The sequence below is a fragment of the Diabrotica virgifera genome, chromosome 2, assembly GCF_917563875.1.
Source record: "Diabrotica virgifera virgifera chromosome 2, PGI_DIABVI_V3a".
Classification (NCBI taxonomy): Eukaryota; Metazoa; Arthropoda; class Insecta; order Coleoptera; family Chrysomelidae; genus Diabrotica; species Diabrotica virgifera.
The window spans coordinates 72,774,236-72,796,252 of NC_065444.1; the positions used below are offsets into that span (position 1 = coordinate 72,774,236).

At 32.2% G+C, this 22,017-nt stretch overlaps 1 protein-coding gene across 3 annotated transcripts in view; it reads right to left on the reverse strand.

Moving 5' to 3' along the window:
* Nucleotides 1-22,017, reverse strand: part of LOC114331137 (diacylglycerol kinase 1) — a 1,205,680-nt gene that overhangs the window by 1,151,469 nt on the left and 32,194 nt on the right. For 2 of the 3 annotated variants that reach the window (XM_050643768.1, XM_050643771.1), the window contains exon 3: nucleotides 13,745-13,784. The exons of the other annotated variant lie outside the window; for it this stretch is intronic. The gene's annotated coding sequence lies outside the window, so the exon portion shown is untranslated. The remainder of the gene's footprint in view (nucleotides 1-13,744; nucleotides 13,785-22,017) is intronic. 3 annotated transcript variants of the gene reach the window in all.

Sequence of the window (22,017 nt, forward strand, 5' to 3'; positions counted from 1 at the left end):
TGGTAAGGTCTTTTTGACCTTACCATGATCAAATATTCGTTTTATATATAATGTAATTTTCGTGTGAAAGTTCTTTGTGCTCGTTCTTGATGTTTAACTTTTCTGGATACAAAAACAACCAGCAGCAAATTGAACAATTTTTTTAAACAGACAGACAAGGTTTTTTCCAACCAATAAAAAACTACATAAGAAACAGAAGTATTTCATATCATAAATGGAACCCATCTCTCTTCATAGTGGTATTTTGACCTTTTTGACGTAAGTTAAACTTTGAATTCTAAGATCAATTATTCATTAGAGATCTTTTATTGTAGCATAGCTCCGAAGATGGCTTTATAAGCCGAAAGCGCTCAGCTAAGAATTATTAATTTTACACACTTCAAAAGTACACTTCTCCCCCTTTTACCTGTTGTCATAAGTGTGTACAAAACTTTTTCAGTCTTTACATTTGTAAATCTACAGTATGGTAGTGGACATCCCAAAATACCTCAGACTGTCTACGAGGAGAGAGCTTCTATATATTGATATCTGGTTTATCCAGCAATGCATTAAACTTCATCTAACACCAACTTTTGCCAAATGTAAAACTTCAAAAAATATACCAGCTAATTTAAAGACCAACTTAGAAAGAAAGCTACTACGGAAAGAAATCTGTCTACATTATGCAAAAATTAATAACATTAATATTGAACTTAAGATATTGTATGACCAGATTGCAGGGGTCACTTCTTCTTTTTCAGCCTTCCAACAAGCTCGTCAAGAACATCAAGATGATTTAACTTTGAGTAAACACCTTAAATATGAAAGACTCAACAAAAAACTAAATAAACTAAAATCAGAACGTTCAGGTAACAATAATCAACATCAAACTTTTATTAATAACAACAGCAGGAATCAGGTGAGTCAACAAACTTATCATACTTTTCATGAAAGAGTCAAAAATTTGTCTAACTGTAAGTTCACACAATCCGAACTTGATTTTCTGAGACGGGGTCTCAAGTTCTGCATTACAGCCAAACCTGATCTAAATAACATTGAATTGCTTTGTGTAGAGATTGACAGTATAATAGACAGTTTAAATATCACAAGCTCTGTAAAAACAAACTTAAAAATGTCTTGTCTTCTTACACTAACTCAATCATATCAAAAATACTCTTCAAACAATAAGGTTATGTCAACTTTTCAGTCTCAACTCAAACTGGTCAAGTCTATTTCTAATAAAATAAAAATCCACAAACTTATAATAACAAAAGCAGATAAAGGCAATTGTCTTTTGATCATGTACAATATAGATTATATCAACAAAGTAGAGTCTTTTCTATCTGACAATGCATTCATCCAACTCAACAAAAACCCAATGAACAAAATGATAAATGAACTTAAAACTAACATCTCAAATGCTACAAATTTATTTCAAGAATCTAAAATAAATCCAAAAACTTTGATTTCTAGCAATCCTTCAATGCCACGACTCTACGGTCTTCCCAAAATCCATAAGGTCAATATTCCAATAAGACCTGTAGTCAGTTTCGTCAATACACCACTAGCTCCATTAGCCAAATTTATCAACACACTTCTCCAGGATCTTCTTAATTATACTCCAAAATATACTATCAAAAACACTCTTGATTTAATATCCAAACTTTCTTCAACTAACCTCCCAAACAATTTTACTATGGTCTCTTTTGACGTAACCAATCTTTTCACTAATGTTCCTAGACTTGAAACCATTCCAATTGTCAACAATCTTTTAATTTCAAAGAACATAGACCCCAACAAATGTACTCAAATCACCTCACTACTTCAATTTTGCCTTTCTCAAGATTTCTTCATCTTCAACAACAAAATTTACAGACAACCAGAAGGTCTAGCAATGGGAAATCCTTTATCCCCACTACTTGCAGATCTTTTCCTAGATTCTCTTGAAAATAATTTTGTCCATTCACATCCACAAATAATCCTATGGTACAGATATGTTGATGATATTTTAGCATTTATAGAAGGTCCTCCTTCAGAACCTAACAACATTCTTTCAATAATTAATAACCTACATCCAGCAATTAAGTTCACACTAGAGTTAGAAACCAACAACATGATCAATTTTCTAGACCTAACCATCAAAAAGAATACATCTTCCACTTCTTCATCGTCTACTACTTTAGAATACTCAGTATTTAGAAAACCTACTCAAACAGACCATATTATACCCATATCATCTAACCATCCTTTTCAACATAAGATGGCAGCTATTCAATGTTATGTCCACAGACTTCTTAACATCCCCATGTCACAAGACAATTACAACAACGAAATTTCAATTATTAAACAAATAGCAAACAACAATGGTTTCCCCTCTTCTACTGTAGATAAGGTCATTAGAAGATCAATACTCAAAAAGAGACTAAACCAAGCGTTTAACACAGAGAACGAACCCAACACTACAGCTATTTATAGATCCTTATCCTACTTAGGGCCAATTTCAGAAAAAGTATCAAGATTACTTTGTAATAAAGTCAGTAACCTTAACATATCTTTCAAAACGAAAAATAACATCAAATCCATCTTCAGCCACACCAAAGATAAAATCGACAAACTAAATAAAAGTGGTATTTACAAACTGTCTTGTGGGGATTGTAACATGACTTATGTGGGCAGGACCATGAGGACCCTATCTCAGAGGATCAAAGAACATCTCAGCAATCCAGAAAAATCAAATTTTGGTTATCATGTTAAATTTAGCAACCATTCATTCTCTCCTTCCGAAAACAGTACAATTTTACATAACATCCCAATCAAAAACTATAGACAAATGAACCTTTTAGAAGATCTAGAGATAACTAAAGAAATGAAACTTAATCCTGATTTTTGCTTGAATACACAAATCAATCTTAATTACAACTATAAACCTTTGTTCAGACTCTTGTGGGAGACTCTGGAGGAAGAAGTTTGACCTCATGCAATCAAAAAATAATTTTTTAAATTTTTTAATTCTTTACTAAAGCATTATTTAAAACAATATTTGTAATAAATCATTTGGCAGCTTATTCTTTAAAAATCACATTTCACAAAATTCATTGTTAACTTATTTCCCATCTTCCTAAAAAACTTCACCATCAAGTTTCTTTACATCATGTATTTATTTTTCAAAACCGATTCGAGTTTGATTTGTGAAGGATAACTTGTCAATTGGTTTATCCTAGACCTTAAGTCTCTTTTCAATATGTATTTCATTATTTTTTAAAAACCAGATTTATGTAACTACAGACTTTGTTGAAAAGTTGTTCAATCCAATTGCTAAAAATGTCATATGTCAACTGTCACTTTATATGAGAAAATGTGAAGACACCTTAACGAGCACACCCTGTCTACATCGACTGTCATTAAAAATCCTCCATGCGAGGCGACCATTCTGCTATCTGACACCGTAGTATTCAAATGGTAAGGTCTTTTTGACCTTACCATGATCAAATATTCGTTTTATATATAATGTAATTTTCGTGTGAAAGTCCTTTGTGCTCGTTCTTGATGTTTAACTTTTCTGGATACAAAAACAACCAGCAGCAAATTGAACAATTTTTTTAAACAGACAGACAAGGTTTTTTCCAACCAATAAAAAACTACATAAGAAACAGAAGTATTTCATATCATAAATGGAACCCATCTCTCTTCATAGTGGTATTTTGACCTTTTTGACGTAAGTTAAACTTTGAATTCTAAGATCAATTATTCATTAGAGATCTTTTATTGTAGCATAGCTCCGAAGATGGCTTTATAAGCCGAAAGCGCTCAGCTAAGAATTATTAATTTTACACACTTCAAAAGTACACTTCTCCCCCTTTTACCTGTTGTCATAAGTGTGTACAAAACTTTTTCAGTCTTTACATTTTTAAATTATTGATCCCAAATTCAATGGGGTTTTTCCTTTAATCGTGAACCTATGTACCAAGTTTTAAGACTCTGGGACTTTTCAAGAATTATCGCACAGGGAGACAGACAACACGATTTGAAGAAAGACCTGTCAGATTCATAAAACAGGACAAAAATGTATTAAGTATACCTTGTATTAGTAGACAAATGCATCTTATAGCACAAAACAGTATTAACAGATTGATGAAAAGCTGTCAAAAATAATTGTAATCTCCAATCCAAAGCCAGATTGCTGTTATGAGTTCATTTATAAAATTGTACAAAGGATTGTATCTAAAATTAATGTATATTTTCTACAATAAAGTAATGGTATAAATATATTCAGACACAACTCCAAACAGGCATTGATTTTATGAACCCCGTGATTATAATGTACGATGAAACAATTTTACACTGTTGCATTTAGAAATGAATTATAGCTATGGATTTTAGAACTCTGATAATGACAAATGTGCACATGAAGTAAAATTTAATTATAATGCAAATAATAGTGCCACATCTTGATCGAATTAGAAAAAACTATGAATTCTGAATCTTATTTACGATATTATTTTGGAAGATGTCTCCATCTCTTGCAACAAGAGAAAACAATAAATTCCTATGCAGATGGAAACCCACGGTAAATACGTATTTTCTGACTGTTTGGTCGTCATCAGTATGGTGCAGCCAAATTAGAGAAGAAGCATGTTAACTTGGAAAAGGATCACTACAGGAGCAATGCGGCAAGTTTGTGATAATGATGTTAGAAGACCCCAAGGACTTAGGGCAACAACTAATACATCCACAGGAGGAAGCAACAGCTACTTGAGGAGAAGAACTTAAGTTTAAAACGTTTAAAACAAATAGAAAGGGATGCTCGTAAATAAAGCTAAATTGATATGGCATATCTCTCAAAAAAGAAAAAAATAAAAAAACAAAATTGTAAGCAGATGGAAGGTTGTGCAAACTGTGCACAGTCCCGATTTAAATTTCATCGAACATACTTATAGCCACTTTACACGATGCAAGTAATTGCGAAATTTATTGCACAAGTTCTTGCAGCAATAGAAATTGCATCGAGTCATACGAAAATTGCACAGAAAAGCTGTAACTTCTTGCAGCAACTTCTTGCTGCAAGAAGTTGCAGCTAAATAGAACCTGCACTATTTTTCATGCAATTTTTTCCAATTTGAATATATTTTTAGTAACTTTTAATGCTTCACTGTTTGTGTTTTACTTTTATGCTTCTGATGACATTGACATTCTGTCATGTTCAATTTCAAACTAAACAAATTATTTAATAAAACTAAGCTTCATAATGATTATTTCATTCATAGGAGATTCTGACCAATGGAATGCTACAGAAACCTGAATTAAATCGATAATTTTTGATAATCTCCCGTCGTTAAGTATATTACGTCAGATGTCCTTCGTTCAGGGCCCCCGTAACCGGGCGTGCAACACGTGCGGCGCACGCGGGCGTAACCCCAAAGGGGAGCCAAACCGAAGGTTTGGTAAATAAGAAATATTTATTTTAAATGAGATAATCGTTTTTTATAGGTATACAATTTTAATTATTTCATGAACAGCTAGAGAAATCTCAAAAATCAAATATTGTGTTATTACTGAAAAAATAATTATTCCCGTCCTGAAATGTTAAACTTACTCCGCCAAAAATATATTTTGTTGTTTCTTCCTAATTTTTTTCTTTGAAGTAGATTGAATTACGCTTGGCATACTATCCAATCCATCCATCCAACTGATTTTATGTTGTAATGTAAACTAAAGCGACACTCAAAATAGTCAATTAAACATCAAATCACACTCCTTGACGAGTAGAAAGATTAATTAACACCCATAAAACGCAACTTAGCAGTTTACTCGTACAAAAACACAACTTGCTGAATCAAGCAATTTTACTCGTATACAGTGAATCTTTTACTCGAATTTATTATAAATACCCTTTTTAAGATTTTATTTTATATTGAAGTTAATAATTAGGTACGACTATTATTGCAGTATCCTTTGGGTTTATTCTGCACTCATTTTAAACTTTCGTTTTCGTGTAAAAAATATGGGACAATCTTTTTTATTTGTTGTTATTTTAAGTGGTGTGGAAATTAAATTAATAATTGTGAAAATGGTAAGTATCATAATCATTACATACAGTGCTAGTCAAAAGTCCGTACCCCCCTCGTATCGTTTGAACGGTTATACCTATAATAGTGAAATTTGGAGGGAGGAAATAAAATTATGTAAGCTTCTTAACTAGTCATGACAGGTGACGTAATAGTTACAGATGACGTTACAGAGCCACTGTGACCGATAATTTTAAATGGGACCTTATAGCAAGTGATACCTCGTTTGAAAGGTATTCAAAATACCTATTCAATCATACGAATTTTTTTGGGTTTAAGTTGATTTGATTTTGGTGAATAAATTAAATAAATATAATATTGTAGTTTCGCATTTAATTAATAAAAATTCAAATGTCCGCCTCTTTTTTTGTCAAAAATGTTGACGTTGTTCAATTCTCTAGTAGTTTTTACGTCAACGTTAACCTTTTTGATAAGTAATCATAGGCGGAATTTTGAATTTTTATTAATTAAATGCGAAACTACAATTTTATATTTATTTCGTTTATTCATCAAAATTAGCTTAAACGCAAACAAAATTAGTATGACTGAATAGGTATTTTTAATATGTACCTTTTAAAAGAGGTATCACTTGCCATAAGGTCCCATTTAAAATTATCCGTCACAGTGGCGCTGTAAAGTCATTTGTCACTATTACGTCATCTGCCATGACTAGTTAAGAAGCTTACGTCCGTTTATTTCCTCCCTCCAAATTTCACCATTATAGGTATAACCGTTCAAAATATACGAGAGGGGGTACGGACTTTTGACTAGCACTGTATAATAATAATAATTAATTTTAAATATAATAGGGTTTCCTCTAATAAAATCCACAATTTACAATTTATTTTGAAAACAAAATTAAGACTTTTTTGCCTGCGTAACTTGGAACCATATCGATGGCCAAAGTGCAGTACCTCGTATCATTATTTTGGTCAATTTTACAGAAATCGCGAAAAACTACATTTTCTCGCACATTGCGCTTAATTTGTAAGCAGAACTTAAAAAAATGATTTATTAACCTATTTTAATATAAATTTATTATCTTTTTACATCCATAACCCACGTCTGCTTGATCCGAGGTATTGCATTAAAACGGTAAACCTATACGAGGTACTGCACAGCTAAAGTTGACACATGAGAGTAGAAAAAAAAAGGCACAAAAAGAGTAACTTTAATAACATTTTATTATCAAAAATGGTAACTCATTTAAAAAACAAAACATTATTTTAAACATTATAACAAAATCTTATTTTTTAATATTAGGTATGTTGAATAAACTTATAATAACATTTATTATCAAAAATGGTAAAAAACAAAACAAACCTTATTTTTTATTAGGTAGGTTGAAAAAACTTATGAAAAACATAAAAAATTCATTTTGTGTAGAAAACTCCTACTATTCGTATTGCAAGCTTTCATAATACGCCCAACAATCTTTGGGAATAACCGGCTTTATTTCATTAAGATGATCAAACTTTTTTTTTATTTTTTTGTAGTCTCTTGTATAACCGCGGAAACTCAACTCCAGCTAAACTTATCGCTTTTGGTCGTCGAGGAAGTACTTGAAATTCATCATTGAAATTGATCTTGAAATTGATTTCTCCCTTTGGCAAGTATTCCAGTACTCTTAGGTTTGTCACGACTGGATCTGATAATACTTTTATAGGCCTTATGGAATCATACTTCATTAATGGCTTGTAATTAAAATTGGTGAAAAAATCAAAGTCTGGTGTTTTAACAATATAGGGGTTTTTCTTTTTAGCTTCCTTTGTGATTCGAGCGTAATCACTTGGAAGATAAATGTCTTTGTTTTTTAATGATGTTTTAATGCAGGCGTGCACACTATCGCACACCATTTGTGTATGGCCCTTGGCCAGATATTTTTGTGTGATTTTTACACTGTACATTTCAGACAAATGAAGTAGCGCGTTAGACATTATGGAGTTGCGATTTTGGGCTGTGCAGCCATCTGAGAATATGATAACTTCTCTTTTGTCACCTTTATCCAAAAAATTATCTTTGAGATAATCGACTACACACGAGGCGTATGTCGAGGCGTGAAGATCTGTTTTGGTCTCATCAAACCAATAACAAGTTCCCAAGTTGGTTTCTAAGTCGTAGATGGTGAAATTGTGGCAGAAAAGCTTAACTTTGTAATATAGTGAACTAGCGTTTAACTGAGGACAAAGCTTAACGGCTTGAAGGTCCATTGTAAGTGTATGACATTCTCCTAAAATTGCCCTATTCTTGTCAGATTCCTTCTCTTTTCTGGCCCTGTCTTTTTCTTCGCGATGCTTGAAAAATAACTCTTCCTCCAAATTTCCATTTTACTATTTGTAGCACTGGTCACATCTGTCCTTTCGTGGTGTAAATATTCCAATGTTCAGCTCATTTACAACCGCCGTTAATTTAGTTATCGACAAGCACATTTTGTCATTGATATTGCACTGCTTTTTATACTTCCGGTATAATTGAGCTATAGACTGAAACTGCTGTTCTAAATACTGTTTTGAAGTTTCCCTACGACAGTAGTGCGCAGGTAACTTATTAAGGGATTGCAAAAATTCTTTTAGGTATTCGGAAGCTTCTGTGTGATTATTTTCTCTTTTCTTTCTTCTCTGCACAACAATCTCTTGCCTTTCAACAATGCCGTCACTACTTTTTAACAACCAGTTTCGTACCGACCATTCACCAAGACCTGTTGTGTTCAGATACATTTTTTGCAAACCGGAATGAACCGGTGATTTACCTTTAAGCTGTATTTTAGCGTCGTTGTCCTTCTTAAATCCGGTGTTTTATTTCTTGACGTTTCCAAAGTAACCGTATTACACACAAAAACCTTTCTTTGATCTCATGTCATTTTCGACCAAAAATTGTTAAATATTCCTGCACGGTCATTTTCGTCAATTAATTTACACTTTCGACTGGCTCCCTTCTCATCTCCACAATCGCATCGCGGTTTTAGGCGACGTTGTGTTCTCATTTTTTCATTAAATGTTTTATTTTGATTTCTTGGTTTTCTGAATCCTAAATAATCTTGTCCTTCCATCCTTAATTTTTTATTGAGCTGTCGTTGATTGGTTTTCTTTCGCTTCCGTTTTTGTAAGTTTTCTTCAATATTGTTGTCGGCTTCGGTTATATCAAGTTCCATATTTGTATTGTTCGGTTGAATATCTTCATTATCGCTTTCTTCTTCACTCTCTGGGTTTGAGTCTGGTATGTATTCTTCATTATTTTCTTTATTTGACTGCGTATCCTCCTCCACTTCACTATCGTCACTAATGGCTTTCTGGTAGTTCTTATCTGGTACGTATACTTCTTCCTCTACAGTGTGAATAATAGTTTTGTAGTATTGCGGTCTTAAGTCAACATTAGTAGAAGTTTTAATTTGTGGCTACATTAGTTGGAAATAATTGATCCAATTCCTCAAATAGGTTCGACACGTTTGGAATTTCATTTTGGTTGTCTTCTAAATAAAAAATACGAGCATAAAAAAATTAGTCAAAGCGAAAGAAATAATGTTAGTGCAAATACCTGCTAAGTCATTAAAAACTGGACCTACGTCGTTTTCAGGCTGGCTTAAAACTTCGTTAAGGGCATCAACAACTGTTTCATTTAAAGCAGGATTTAAGTCGTCTTGAAAAACAATTACAGCGTTTTCTAAATCTCCTGTTGTACCTATAATAATCTAAGGTATCGCTTTGACTAGAAGCGCCTTTAGCTTCAGTAATTTCTTTGGCATTCTCTAGAATTTTTTTCGTTCGTGATAACATTGCCACTATGACTCCTAAAAAAGAGATACATTTCTACAAATATATCGATGAATAGTTTATAAGCATGAGCGTGCCATGCGAGAGAAATGAGTTCTATCGAGTATAGTAATTATTATTGTCTTTGTTGGATAAGCGTTAAATTTACAGAATTATTTTTTCTGTTTTTCTTGTATATCACAGTCTCAACAAACTTAGTCTCCAGTGTGCAAGTACTTTTATGTGTTTAACAAATTAACTTGGATGTAAAAAGCTTGTACAAAGTACCTACAAAGTAATGCATTACCTCGTATGGTAACAATAAATATTGTAGACACAATATTGCAGGACCTCGTATAATTATTTGGACTTACAAACCTTATTTTAGTAAAATCGCAACGACTTTTAAAAAAATCAAACTATTTTTTCGATGAAATACAATATTAGGATAAATTTATAACAGCATTAATAATTATTAAATATTTACTTACCTCATTAACGTAAAAAAGGTAATGGCAAAGCCAAAGAAGGACTTCTTATGGCAGAAAACAATGGCGACTGACGGATACAAGGTACTGCATTCAAAAAGACAACAACAATTATCCGAGGTAATGAATTTGCCTCTAGAAACCTGTAACGAAGTTATGTGGAATTTTTTAAACGTTTTTAATAGATGGCGCGAGCAAAACTCTAAATATTCATGTATAAAACCTAAAACCGAAAAAATATCACATACGAGGTACTGCACTTTCGCCGTCGATATGGGAAATTTTTTTATTATTAATTTTACGGAAAAAATTTATTCTTCATAAAATGGTTTGCATAGTCTAAAAACTAAAATACAACCAAATATAAAATTGTATCAATCTTATACGAGTATCAAAAATATGAATTTCGATCAAGACTACCTTATATTTCACAATATCGAAAATTATTATTATGAAAAGTTGTTTGGAATTAAATAAAAACTATGTTTTAATATGCAATTACATCCTTTTAATTGAAATTTTTTTTTCTAAAATTACAGATACTTAGCGCCCTATTCATTTATTACAAATAATGTGATAACAATTTTATTATTATTAATTAATTAATCATTAATTACGAATTCATTTATTACGAATAATGTGATAAATCTTTTATTATTAATGATTAATTATTTAATAATAATAAAAGAGTTATCACATTCATCATTCTCTTTGCCTTATCCCTATGCGGGTCGGCTTCCCTAATTGCATTTCTCCACACAATTATATCTTGGGTCATATCAATGTTAATCCCCTTTACCAACATGTCCTGCCTTATCGTCTCCCCCCAGGTCTTCTTTGATCTTCCTCTCCTACTCCTTCCAGGCATCTGCACTTCAGCTTTTCTTCGTTTTGGGTGATTAACGTCTCGACGTTGAACATGACCAAACCATCTTAACCAATGCTCTCTCATTTTGGCATCAATTGGTGCCACACCTAGACTTCCCCTAATATACTCATTTCTAATTTTATCCTTCTTTGTCACTCCACTCATCCATCTAAGCATTCTCATTTCCGCCACATGCATTCGTTGTTCCTCTTTCTTTTTCACTGCCCAACATTCAGTTCCGTGCATAAAAGAGTTATCACATTATTTGTAATAAATGAAAAGGGCTAATTATTAGTAATAAAAGACTTATCACATTATTTCTAATAAACGAAAAGGGCGTTGTTGAATAGTACAATTATTGTACGATAAAAAGTTCTTTATAAAAAGCTTTGCCTGGTCTAAAATCTAAAATGCAACCATCAAATCCTATCAAATTTTATCAATTTTATATGAGATATATGTGTAAAAAAATATGAGTTTCGATCAAGAGTAAAGTGCCTTTCTAGATTACAATATTTTAATTAGAAGGATGTAATTGCATATTATAGAAACATAGTTTTTAATGCTGAACAACTTTTCATAATAACTTTTCAATATTGTGAAAACTAAACGTACTTTGCTCTTGACCGAAACTCATATTTTATGACATACCTCGTTTAAGATGCCTAAAATTTGATATTTGCTGGTTGTATTCTGAGTTCTAGACAATGCAAATCTTTTTATGAAGAATAACTTTTTCTCGTAAAATTAATAAAAAAACAGTTTCCCATATGGTTCCTAATTATGCAGACACCCTATATAAAATTTGTTTGAAAACTTTGAAATGACAAAATATTATTGTTTATTTACTTAAATTTATATTTTTAATTTAATATACAGGGTGCTTCATTCATGTAGCAAAAAAATTTAAGGGGAAAGGCGCAAAATGTCACCTGTCAAAATTTTCAATGTGTTTTAAATGTATTAATTTTTTTCGAATCTTGAGAAAACTAATAAGTATTTTTTAAAAATTTAAACGCAGAATAAAAGATAACATTATTGCCGAGGGCTGACAGTCATTGGAATAAATAAAAAGTTTCTTTTGAATTAAATATTTGCAATTAACCCGGGAACAGTCGCGCTCTTTTCTGTCACGTAATCGGTCGCGTATTAGATTCTATCTAACAAAACGAATTTAAATACGAATTTACAACAAATTTTTAGTTCATAGTATTTTTATTTACTTGTTATGTTAGAAATATTATTTTTAACAATTATTAAAGCTAATTAATTCTCACCAAAGCCATAAATTCCAAAAAAGAAGAAGAAGATGAAAAAAAGAAAAAAAACCCCACGCATTACTACACCCTTCCTCGAAGCACTTACGAGTGGAAAGTTATGTTGCAAAATTTTTCATCGAGTTATCACGAAAAAGGAAAAAATGTTACGATTTTTCTAACGGCGCGACTGCTCCCAGGTTAAAAATCACACTAAATTTTCTCTTTCATTTTCACCCCTGTAACTTATTAAAATAAACATTATAGAAGTTTTCAGGGACTTTCGGCCTCAGTAATAATGTAGTCTTTCATTCTGCGTTTAAATCTTTCAAAAATATTTATTAGTTTTATATACCTAGTAGATTAAAAGGACGCTAAAATATGTCCCGCACGCGGGCGCCAATCAGCCTTGCGGGGCCCTGCCTTCGTTACTACGAAAAAATACATTCAGTGACATTAATGACAATTAATGTTTTAAAAATTATAAAAGTGATGACTTTCAATCGTCAAATATTTATAAAAACTGTGTGTTTAATGGTACTTACATAAATAAATTACAATAAAATTTTGGTTTTGAACAGTTTTGTTCATGAAATAATCGCAACAAATTGCACTCGACCTCTGAAATTAATATAGAATTTTTGCTCTCGTGACACTTTGACATAATTTCACTCGCCTTCGGCTCGTGAAATTAAAACTGTCAAAGTGTCACTCGGGAAAAATTCAATAATTTCAGAGCTCTTGTGCAATTACTACTGATAATTAAATGCAAGTTGTATACACGATTTTTTCTGTGATCATATACAACAAAAAATATATTCAAATTTATTAATTTTGTAACGCAAATAAATTAAGTAGTTTGTCAGTTTGACAGTTTGTTTACATATTGAGAACTGTCAAAGCGTATGTATTTGACTCGCCATTGATCACTGCGCTTGTGCCACCTTCATTGTAATGAAAATCTGTATCATAATGAAGTTCATTATGATACAGGTACTGAAATCATAACTGATATATAGGGCTTTTCATTCACAGTCATTTGTGTCGAGCTTCTGTCATGTGTCACATAATATTAATATATCTACGTCATACGTTATTGGTATATACCAATGAGACAAACCCAAGACGTATGGCGTAGACATATTAATATTATACGACACATGACAGAAGCTCGAAACAAATGACAATCGATGAAAAGCCCTATTATAGTATGAGAATAGAAAAATAAGGTGTGTTCCGACAATTTTATCAAAAATTCAAGGGGTGCCCGTTTTTCGTGCCGGTGTGTATATATGCATATTTTATAAATTGTATTATCAACTTTAGAGATTTTACTTACGTTAATGGTAATTGCAGCAAACCATCTCGTGTATCATTTACTAGAAAGAAATATAAGTGAATAGTAATTACACATTTCAATAATTATAATATTTGTCAAAAGTTATTTGTCTTTTAGATTTTTTTAAGAACGAACAGATTAATTTTACTCTAAAAGACTACTTTTAGATGAATTGTTAAATAAATACAGACCGATTAATTTATTTTCAGCCATATGTTACGAAATTTAAATATTATATAAGTATATTAGATTATATTAGAAACCAGGATATACTGAGACCTTTACAGATATATTGTGCTCCCCTTTGTCACTTAAAGCTCCTCATTCAGGCCAGTCCTCTTAATGAGATTCCACAGCCTTGAAAGGGGTCTTTTCATTTAGACTGATGCTTCCGGTTTGTCCTCTTTAAGTGCTAGGTACCGCAGCCTTGTGAGGTCTTTACACTGAAATAAGAGGTGCAGTATAACTGACATGTATCCTCTTCCGTCAGTGTCATACTACTCAACTGCTTACTGAGTCTACAATGTCCAGCCAGCAGTACCACTATCACCCTGACAATCTTTCGATTGTGGGCCACTGAGTCAGCTGTTAATTTGGAATGTTTCTTAATAAACTCTTTATCTTGTCTTTGTCCTGTTGCAGTTCTAAACCATTTCAGAGACTTATTATATCATGTATACCCATTGAATATCAATATCTGTTATTTTGTTAGTATTCTAAACTCCAAAGTAAGGATCTGGGCCAATTAGTGGGTCACGAGCGCCTTCTGGGACCAATATATGAGTCTTCTCATTGCTCTGGTAGTCTTGATGACCTAAGACCCAGGCTAGTATCAATCTATTCCGACTTCTAACCTGGGAGAGGGCATCCAAGCAGACCCACACAAGACTTGAAATGCCCTGCGTAGAAACGAAATCTTTTAGAGCTGCTTGACTATAGGGGCTGATCACGATCGAGTTGTTCTCCACTTGCCGATATATTAGTTCCATAGCCCATATTTGTATAGCGGAAACTTTATCCTGAAATACAATAGCGTGTGTTTCCAAACCTAACCGGACATCGTCCTTGGTCTTGTTTTATATATACTAGCTAACTATAGTTCCATATAGTAACTATATTAGTTCCATAGCCCATATTTGTATAGCGGAAACTTTATCCTGAAATACAATAGCGTGTGTTTCCAAACCTAACCGGACATCGTCCTTGGTCTTGTTTTATATATACTAGCCCCTGTATCGTCATCGTTTTTGGACCTGTTTGTATACCAATTTGAGTTTGCCATCGCTGGCGACCATCGCTGGCGACCCGGTTTCCCAGCCCTCTCTCTTTGCTACTATAACGATGTTAAAATGTTTGTTAAACCTATGAACCATTCGGTCTACGGGCATACCCAGAATGGGATGCAGTTTTATCTACTGATAACCCTTTTGATCGGCTTTGCATTTTGCTTATAAGAGCTTGACCCTGTATTAGCCTACCTACTGTTGACCTGGCCTCTCCTTCTATAAATATGTTATTATGCAAAGGTAGTAGGTTTAATACCACTTCTTAAGCGTCTGCAGATTCAGTTCTCATGACTCCCGTAATACTCAAGCAAGCAAGTCTTCGTGTGCCATGAAGCATCCACAGACTGTTGCGTCTTGCTCCACCATGCCACTGAACCCCAGATTATCGTGCACCTTATAATCCTTACGTATAGCTTAAGGTCAATTTTTTTATTTAGTCCCCATTTCTTTCCACTCAGTCGTCTACGTCGGCCAAGAGTCATTGTAGCTTTCTGTATAATATTTTTGATGTGTGGATTCCACGTCAGCTTCTGGTCAAAGATTACATCTACGTACACGGCCTGACTTACAAATGGAATCTCCACTCCTCTGAGCTCAGGTGGATGAAATCCTTGTATTTCGCTTTTTTCTCGTAAAGAACTAGAAATTAATTTCTAACCAAAGACACGCTGCAATAACATGACATGCTCACCGATCAGGCGTCTGAATCCTCTGAAACTGGTGTCAGAGCTTTGCTTGGAAATGAATGAATTAAAGAGTAAAATTTTTCAGTGTGCTATTAGATTACACAGGTTTACAAAAAAATAAATAAATTGTGGACTATTTGACGAAACCATACGACTAGGGAGTTTTTGGTGTCGCTGATCACGAATCCGGGGTCCGCTGACCTCTATCACGTCAGGTAAAGGTCATTTCAAGGTCAAATCAAGATAAATAGACAATCGCTGTGACAAAGTTAATTAGGGGGCTTTTGGGGTCGCAGATCACGAATCCGGGATGACTTCTCTCACGTCTATCTTAAGGTCATTTCAAGGTCAAATCAAGATAAATCGACACAATCGCTCTGGAAAAGTATATTAGGGGGTTTTGGGGTCGCTGATCAAAAAACTGGGGTCCGTTGAGTCAGAAAAAGGTCATTTCAAGGTAAAATCAGGACAAGTTCACAAAACTGATGCTTTAAATGCTACTAGGAGCACTCCCGAGTCATAATTTACAATGTACATATATTATATACATTGCAAATCCCAAATCGTGATTTCCAAAGTTTATACATTGTAAATTATGATTTGGGAGTGCTCCTAGTAGCATTTAACGTGTCTTGGTTTAAGTGTAGTTCCATGACCGTTATGAATTGTTGGATATCATGTTGGCCACCATATTCGCTATCTTGACTTTATTGACAGAACAATTCGTTTATGACAATGGGGGCATTATCCTTCTCTCCATAAACTATAAAAAACTGCTACTTTTTGGCCCAGTAAGGATATGTTGAGCTGAGCGCAACACCCATCTACGAGCAATACAAGTGATACTCGACACTCAAAAAATTAAACACGTGGATTCGTACACTTACTTAACTTAATTAGTTAATTCAAGTTGGGATCAAGCGAAGGAGATAGGTATAAGAATAGAAAAGGTAAGATCGTCGTTCACTAGCATGAAGCAAATTTTTACCTCTAACACGGTCTAACAGCCTCACCCTATCAAAATCCGACTTGTCAAATGTTATGTATTTCCGATTTTGTTATATGAAATGGAGATGTGGACAATGACTGCAACAATGACGTATATTACGTATATGCAAGGTATTCTACCTAGTAAAGAGAGAGAGAGAGAGAGAGAGAGAGAGAGAGAGAGAGATAGGAATAACTATAAAAAAAGAAAGTTGGAATACTTGGATTACGTTATGAGATACAGTAAGTAGAGGGTGATTGATTAGTGTGATAAAGCTCAGTGGATCTGCTATAGTAATAGATAGCAATAAAAGTTAATAACAAAAATGTAGCCAACTTTGAGTTTCACATTACAAAATTCATTAGAATGTTACTAGTCGAGGAAATGAAGCTGAAAAAATGGCAAAACCTCGCAATTTTTTCGTCCAGCATCGATCTGTACAAAAATTTGGGATTAGGCTTATTACACCCTCTAGTTCATTTTCTATATTGAACCGTAGTACGCTTTTGGTTTTTTAAGGGTGAAGACTACCCCTAATTATAAAAAATTATACAATAACATTTTAAACTTTAATATTGTCAACATTTGGTTCTTATTAGTTACATAATGATTGTTTTATGCTTTAAAATATACAATCATAATATTTCAACCCTTAAAACCACCCTTGTTGGAGCTATATATAAAAATTTACTTATCCTAAAAGAATAATTTCGGCTTGCATCGATTTACATAAAAATTTGGGATTAGGATCATCTCACCCAGTATTTCATATTCTATAGCATGTTTAAAGGCGTTGGTTATTTTTAGGGGTGTAAACTACCCCTTATTGTCAAAAGTTATATAAAAACATTGTAAATTTTAATATGGGTAAAATTTGGTTTTGATTGGTTAAATAATGATTGTTTTATACTTAAGGATATAATATAACATTTCAACCCTTAAAACCACCATTAATAACATTACAGTTTTTATAAGTAGATGTTTTAATGGATTTATACAGACAAAAAGTAGAATTAAAGAATTACATAAACATTTATATACACAAAAATACGAATTTACAAATATGTACAAATACAAATACAAATAGTTTTTTAGTCATCTTCTAGTATACGAACCGGTTCTGTGGTATTATACATACATTGAAAATTATCCATAAGCGGACTATCCGAATTTTTCGAAAAAAAATTTGTTTTATAAACATAGCTCCTTCATTTTTGGCAATAAAAAGTTTTTCAAAAATGACTTTGTAGGATTTTTGAATAGTTATAAGACTGTGTAAACTAAATTCCGTAAGATCCCTTAGGTTTTAATTAGGGTGGGTTTAAAGGGCTCGAATAAGGGGGTGTTTGTTCGTAAATAGAGGATTTAAACAGCTATATCTCGCTAACTGTTCACTTTAATGAAAATCTATGTACAGGGGAATTTTAGCTATTAAAATAGCTACAATTTAGTAATCCATCATTTTTTTTTCTCCAGTATTTTCGCAGATATTTTGAAGTAAAAGGTGAAAAATGGGAAATTCCAAAAAATTAATTTTTCTTTAAACTCCAATTTTTCTAAAATTAGGCCTTTTAAATAGGTCAATCTTTTTGGGTGTATTAATAATACAAATATAAAAGGAACTACAGAAAGGTGAAGACCAAGTTTTTACTTAGGTGGGAAGTTAGGGGGTAGTTTTCACTGATTTTTTCATAGAGAAAAGCAGGTACCGACATTTTTTTGATCATAAGTCGCTTAATTTTTAGGCTAGAAACTTTTTATTACTATTTTTTGAAAGGCCAAACTGTATAATTGAAAAAATATTATTTAAGTTTTCCTCGAAAAATGCAAAGTCTTTCTGTTATTTCCCTTTGAATATTTCGAATTATGCATTTGACGAGAAAAGCTAACTTTTAACATGCCGTATCTCGGTTTGTATTAGTTAGGGGGTAGTTTTCACTGATTTTTTCATAGAGAAAAGCAGGTACCGACATTTTTTTGATCATAAGTCGCTTAATTTTTAGGCTAGAAACTTTTTATTACTATATTTTGAAAGGCCTAACTGTATAATTGAAAAAATATTATTTAAGTTTTCCTCGAAAAATGCAAAGTTTTTCTGTTATTTCCCTTTGAATATTTCGAATTATGCATTTGACGAGAAAAGCTAACTTTTAACATGCCGTATCTCGGTTTGTATTGGTCTTAAAGATATTATAGAAAAAGAATTTGATTTATGTTTCTAAAGAATACAATTTTGATATTTACAGTTTTTTTGATTAAATGCATATTTTTCGAGGTATTCTCAAAAAACCCTCTAAAAAAATCGATTTTTTCATCGAAAAACTGTTACTTTCAAGCGCGAATAACTCGAAAAATATTAGTTTTACGAAGAAAATGTAAAAAACATTTTTTTCTTAGACTCACTTTTTACATCGATTTGCATTTAAATTCCCGCCCCCGAGATGGGGTGGCAACCACCCCCAAGGTTTTAGCGTACAGCGGCATGATATAGAAAATGATCCTTGGACTATTCCCTACCTTCTGTGAAAATTTCAAGTAATTTCATGCTGGACGAAAAAATTGCGAGCCAAAATGCTTCATTTCCTCGACTATACAGGGTGTTCTGTAACATAGTAACATAGTGGCGCACCAACCTTATGTTTTTTTAAATGGAACACCCTATATTTTATTTTATATTCGAAATCTTCTTAACTTTTCCACCACAAAAATATAAAGGTTTGTTATGTTATACAGGGTATTGTTATGTTATTTACAAATTTATAACCAATTTTCTATGAAAATCGTTCAACAAGTTCAACTCCCTGTATAAATAAAAATAAATACAACAGCAATGGTTTAAAAATGGTTGATATTGCTAATTTTCTTTGGTTGATATCGAATACAGGGAGAGTCAAAACGCAAGTACATTATTTACTCAGTTAAATATATTTTATGTCACTATCTAAAAGTACCATTACCATACTTTAATTTTTATATAATATTCCTTATATTTAAATTTACCTACAGTCGGAAAAATGAAAGAATAGGGCTTTTCATTCACAGTCATTTGTTTCGAGCTTCTGTCATGTGTCACATAATATTAATATATCTACGACATACGTTATTGGTATATTACAATGATTCAAACCAAAGACGTATGACGTAGATATATTAATATTATGTGACACATGACAGAAGCTCGAAACAAATGACAATCGATGAAAAGCCCTATAGGGCTTTTCATTCACAGTCATTTGTTTCGAGCTTCTGTCATGTGTCACATAATATTAATGTATCTACGGCATACGTTATTGGCATATACAATAATACAAACCAAAGACGTATGACGTAGATATATTAATATTATGTGACACATGACAGAAGTTCGAAACAAATGACAATCGATGAAAAGTCCTATACCCATGAACGATCACATCTGTCACTTATTTTGTGTTTGCTGTTTTTTTCTTTCATTTTTCCGACTGTAATAGTTTTTGAGATATTTTCATTTTTCATAGCAAATTATTAATTGTGTCTAAATTATTGTATTAAGTAAGCCATGACTATGAATTGTCTAAAACTGACAGTTTACGATTGCCTACTGATTATCAGTCTTATAATCAATGCAACAATGTAACAAATAAAGAAAGAAAAATAATTTATCTTTACAAAAAACACGAACACAAAATACATTTTTGAAAAAATTAAAAGCTAGTTTTTTAATAAAACATTTTATAGTTATTTATGTACCAAGTCAGTAAAGTGACTCTTTATCGAACGATTTTGATATTATGAGCCGAGCAAGCGTAGCGAGCAAGGCGAATAACAGACGAGTTCGATAAAGAGTCTTTACTGACGGGGTGCATACAAAATTTTATCGCTAATCATAAAAAACATCTAACACTCACATAGGATAATAAATAAACTCAATAAATTTAGACATATGGAATATTATATAAAAATTAAAGTACGGAAATAGTACTTTTCGATTGTGACATAAAATAGAGGGTATTCTATTTAAAATTACTGAGAAAATAATGTGCTTGCGTTTTTAGTCACCCTGTATTCGATATAAATATACTAATTTGTTTTTCTCAAGCAAAAATCTCCCCAATTCTATATTTTAAGTATTTTCTTTAGTTTAGATTGTTATACGTTTTACACAGGAAATTTCCGAATATATATTCACCAACGGACGGCACATGTCAAAATGCAAATGAGATTATACAAAAGCCGTATAACTATGCATATAAAATGATCATCACAGTATCAGTGTACTTATGAATAAAATATTTACTTATGTTTATTATGTGGATTTATATGAATATTTACACTCAACTCAGTTAATTTTATTTCGATCCAGCAGCTGAAACTCCTGGCAAACACGTGACTTTTAAATAACAAAGACACTAAATGAATTATGCATATATTGTCCCACAGAAGTGAAAAAATCTTATAAAGCAGTGATAAGGTTTTTGTGCGAAAATCAACTTTCGCAGTATTTATTTAATTGTTTACTATCTAGCTACTTCGCCTTAAGGCGATACCTTTTTAGTGGAAGATGGTAAATTCTCACTGGTATGGATATGTACATAAAGATTATTTGACAGTGAACAGTGACAGTAATTTGAACCTATTTAACAACAAAATACTTGGATCACAGAATATATCCTGGTGGATTCTCTGCTTGGGATCTTCCATAAATAATAAACAATAGATATAGTCCACAGAAATAAGATTTTTCTCGTGGCACATCCCCCTCCAGGCCGAAACCAAATTTTTTGAGTAGTAACGACATCTATATTAATAACCTATATGTTTCCTGCGGCCGATTTTGATGATATACATAGTTATAAACAGATGAAAATCAAAAAACAGTAAATTTTCGCTCATTCTGTCGATTACTAAAACGTGAGGCATTCTAAACAAATTTGAGAATAAGAAACTCATAAATCATATAAAAAAAACTTTAATATGGCGTTCGCTTAATATGTCTATCCTTAATTGTTGCTTAGAAAATTGCAAAATAAGTCATAAATTTTGAGATTTTATAAATATTCATAACTTATGTAAAAATTAAGTTAGTACCTTCTTATTACAAGGAATGCTGAGACTTCTTGTGCTTCAATTATATTTTAAATTTCAAAGCAATTGGTGAAATAGTTTAAAAGTTATTTAATTTGTTTTTCCCAAATTAGCTTTTTTTGCAACACTATAAGTCAGAAAATTATGAGGTTACAGTAATTCTTCGGACAGTTTATGAAAGAAGAACATTTATACTATTAACTTAATTAAAAATAAATGAGAAAGAGTAATTTTAAATAGTGTAAATTT